The following is a 4,963-nucleotide window of genomic DNA, read 5'->3' on the forward strand; positions in this document are numbered from 1 at the left end:
TATATTTCATTGATGAAGGAGAATCGTGAATTAAATAAGCGCTGTGCAATTTCGATGAATGCGAGAAGATCAATCGTGAATGAATTGCAAACATTTTTTCATCAACACAATGAATTGGTGATATTTTTTGAAGTGGCACTGGAACGGATGCCCTCCGATGGCCACAAAATCATAATAAAAGCCGATAAAACACCAATTGGGGAGCACACCAGACGATTCAATGCACCAACGATTGATGAAGTAGCCATTGTTGTGGTTGGCGAACAGTTTCAGTCACGAGACATTGTTTTGTATCGTAGAAATGAGAATTTACAACTTATTTCAGAACTCCATCGCTGTTATGATGCATTGCAATACCCCATTTTGTTTTGGAGAGGGGACGATGGCTATCACATCAACATACCAATGATAAATCCAACAACTGGTACATATACATTTTATTTTGTTTAACACGTTCGCGTTCATTTGAATTTAGCGGGTGGCTGCCAGATAATCACTTAATTTTTCCATACAAAATTGAAGAGCGGGAATTCCCGCTTTTTTTCTACAGGTTAATTTTTTTAAATAGTCTGAACAAATTAGGGAATTCCCGCCATTACCACATGAATTTCCTATGCACTTTTGTCGGGATTTCCCGCATTTTGTTTTATTGAAACTTCCCCTCAACAAACCACAAATTACTGGCACGTTAACTTTGAATGGGGATTCCCCAAATTAAATTTGTTTGAATTGCGGTTGGCCTGTCAGGGATGGTAGTTCACGACTTTACCAACACTAAAAATGTGCAGTGATAAGAAGTGAACCATTTTTGACGGTAGAAAAGCCCTATTCAAATAGCGCGGGAATTCCCGCAATTGTTTTATTGAAGTAAACATGAATGACGGGAATTCCCGCAATTTACGCGAATGTGCTAAATATGATTTATATCTCATTTTCATTCGCTAATTAATTTTTGCAATACAGGTCAAGAATCAACAAAAAAAGTCAGTGCGATGAATTTTTATTCGTACCGATTGATGATTCGCCCTCAAGAAACAAATTTTATTTTGCGATGCAATCAACTTTCGCATCAATATAGCGTCGATATGTACGCCAAAATTTAAAGTGAGCAATTAAATTTCATCCGTTACAATCAAGCCCGATTAAGATCAGAGGAATACATACATTTGCGTGACGCAATAATCAATGATGTAAATGTGAATGATATCGACCGTTTAACAATTTTACCATCATCATATGTTGGTAGCCCACCTCATATGCATGAATATACGCAAGATGCGATGACATATGTACGAAATTATGGACGACCGGATCTATTCATAACATTTACGTGCAACCCGAAGTGGGTCGATGTGTCTGATTGTTTACTTGATGGTCAGGTGCCAAAAGATCGGCATGACATAACTGCCCGTGTATTCCATCAAAAATTGAAAAAATTAATGGATCTGATTGTCAAACTCCGTGTATTTGGAGAAGTGCGGTGCTTTATGTATACCATAGAGTGGCAAAAAAGAGGCTTACCTCACGCACATATTTTGATTTGGTGCGTAAACAAAATAACCCCTGATATGATTGATACCATCATATCGGCCGAAATTCCAGATCAAACCATCGACTCAGGATTATTCGAAGTTGTCACGAAAAATATGATTCACGGTCCCTGTGGTGATATTAATCGAAATTCACTTTGTATGATTGATGGTAAATGTTCGAAACGTTTTCCAAAGCAATTGATTGCTGAAACAATTACAGGAGATGATGGATATCACAGTATCGTCGACGATCAACTGAAGACAACGGAAAATTAACTGTAATTAAAATTAAAAATCAAGATGTTGAAATCGATAACCGGTGGATAGTTCCGTACTCACCGATGCTGTCAAAAATGTTCAACGCTCACATCAACGTAGAATATTGCAATTCTGTAAAATCAATCAAATATATTTGCAAGTATGTGAATAAGGGCAGCGATATGGCTGTTTTTGGAGTGGCTCCTGAGAATAATCATAACGAAATTTTGCAGTACCAAATGGGGCGCTATATTAGTAAGAATGAGGCTGTATGGCGTATTTTATCGTTTCCAATTCATGACAGACATCCGGTTGTTGTACATTTGGCAGTTCATCTTGAAAACGGCCAACGTGTTTACTACACTGCTGCAAATGCCGAACAAAGAGTAGTAGAGCCACCAGTAACTACACTGACAGCTTATTTCCAGTTATGTGAAACTGATGAATTTTCCAGGACTTTGCTATATTCGGAAGTGCCTCACTATTTCACATGGAATGCATCAACAAAAAAATTTCAACGTCGCAAACAAGGCACACCTATTGATGGTTATCCAGGTATTTTTCGAACAGATGCTTTGGGACGCATTTGTACAGTTAGTCCAGCTAATGTTGAATGTTTTTACTTGCGACTTTTGTTGGTGAACATACTTGGACCTCAATCATTCCAACATTTACGAACTGTTAATGGTCAATTGTGCGCAACATACCGTGAAGCATGTCAACACTTGCATTTGCTGGAAGATGATACGCATTGGGATGCTACGCTTCGTGATGCATCAATTGTTTCTCCACCAATTCAAATTCGTATGTTATTTGCGATCATAATATCAACATGTTTTCCATCAAATCCACTGGAATTGTGGAATAAATACAAAGAGTTCATGGCTGAAGACATTTTGATTCGACTTCGACATCGTTCCAATGATCCTGCATTGCTGCTGACATTGGAAATGTATAATGAAGCCTTGATAATGATGGAAGATTTGTGCTTTACGATTGCAAATAAGGCATTAGGGCAATTAGAATTGACTCCACCAAATCGTCCAATGCATGATTTATTTGAACGAGAATTGCAACGCGAACTGCAATTCGATCGTAATGAATTGCGTGCGTTCGTACAAACGTATACTCCACAATTAAATGATCAACAAAAATATGTATATGACACAGTGATGCAAACTGTCAATGACAACACTGGTGGATTATATTTTTTGGATGCACCTGGCGGCACTGGAAAAACATTTTTGATTTCATTAATACTGGCAACGATTCGGTCGGAACAAAAAATCGCATTGGCACTTGCTTCTTCCGGAATTGCAGCTACATTACTTCATGGCGGCCGCACAGCACATTCCGCCTTGAAATTGCCATTGAACATGCAAGCAATTGAAACACCAACATGCAATATTTCAAGGAGTTCTGGAAACAAACATCCATTATTTTATGGGACGAATGTCCAATGGCCCATAAAAAATCTTTGGAAGCCTTAAATCCAACATTACAAGATTTGAGACGGAGTTTACAGCTGTTTGGCGGTGCATTAATATTGTTATCTGGTGATTTTCGTCAAACGTTGCCTGTTATTCCGAGATCAACACCAGCTGATGAAATTAATGCATGTTTGAAATGTTCATTTTTGTGGGCACACGTACAAATGCTTTCGTTGACGACCAATATGCGTGTGCGTTTTCAAAATGATTCTTCAGCACGTGAGTTTTCAAAGCAATTGCTGAAGATTGGCGATGGAAAAATGGCAAGTGATCAAAATTGCTTTATCACGTTACCGAATAATTTTCAATAATTGTATCATCAAAAGAAGAACTCATTGATCGCGTTTTTCCAAATATTGCTCAAAATTATAATAACCATGATTGGTTACGAGAACGTGCAATTTTAGCACCAAAAAATGTCAATGTCAATGAAATCAATTTCCACATCCAGGAAAAATTACCAGGTAATTCGGAAACGTATAAATCCATTGATACTGCTATGAATGATGAAGACGTAGTCATTTATCCGGTTGAATTTTTAAATTCTTTGGAACCACCAGGCATGCCACCGCATATGTGAATTTGAAAGTTGGTTCATCGATTATACTTCTTCGAAATCTTAATGCACCGAAACTTTCTAATGGGACGAGACTTTCAGTGAAGAAATTGATGCCAAATTTAATTCAAGCAACAATTCTCACTGGCAAAGCAAAATTGTACTAATACCGCGCATCCCATTAATACCAACGGACATGCCATTCGAATTTAAACCTCTTCTATTTCCTGTTCGGCTATCTTTTGCTATGACCGTCAACAAAGCCCAAGGGCAAACGCTCCAGGTGTGTGGAGTTAATTTAGAGGAAGCTTGCTTTTCTCACGGTCAACTGTACGTTGCATGTTCGAGAGTTGGAGCCACCAAAAATTTGTTTATTTATGCGCCACAAAATAAAACAAAAAATGTTGTGTATGCAATTGTATTAAATTGAATATTGCTTTTATTTTTCATTATTGTGTTAAGAAATCAAATCTTTTAAGCAATAAATTTTTTGCGTAGAGAAGTCTAGTTTATTATAAAATTTCGTTCAAATATGAGGTGTTCAAGAATATATTTTCTATATTTCTTTTTATGCTATTAATATTATGGATTGAAAAATACAATCCAGTGCTTAAATTCTATTAATTGCCTAAAAGAATAAGCAACTAATTTAACATAGTCTTACAACCCTCAACCATATGTAGTCCAAGCAGCACTTTAAAATTAAATAAAGTACATAACAGCATGGACTGCAATATGCGTTCAAAATGTCGATGTTCATGTGTCCTGCAGTTCACACGATGACGCACAGTTAGCTGCGTTCTTCATTGACCCATGAGCCGAGTGATCCACCGCTTAGAGTGATAATTTTTTGTTTATTTTAATTTAACGTCAAGAGTTTTTAATTTATTGAAAGAATAACAATTATATTACATTTCGTTTTCGTATGTTATATAAATTATTTTAAAACATCTTTCAATAAATTGTAATTTTCAACCCAAACATTTACAAGTTGCGCATGTCTTAGTCCAACAAAAACAGTAATTCCTTTTTTATTACATTTTAGTTAATTTCTATAAATTTTTAAGGAATTACACACGTTAATGAGAACAAATTAACTTATCATTTATATTATTTTCATAAATAAT

General features: G+C 36.2%; 1 pseudogene; it reads right to left on the reverse strand.

The window, feature by feature from the left end:
* Positions 1-4,499: 4,499 nt before the first annotated feature.
* Positions 4,500-4,678, reverse strand: LOC128923191 (5.8S ribosomal RNA; annotated as a pseudogene).
* Positions 4,679-4,963: the final 285 nt, after the last annotated feature.

This window comes from Zeugodacus cucurbitae, chromosome X (assembly GCF_028554725.1).
Source record: "Zeugodacus cucurbitae isolate PBARC_wt_2022May chromosome X, idZeuCucr1.2, whole genome shotgun sequence".
In the NCBI taxonomy this organism is placed as follows: domain Eukaryota; kingdom Metazoa; phylum Arthropoda; class Insecta; order Diptera; family Tephritidae; genus Zeugodacus; species Zeugodacus cucurbitae.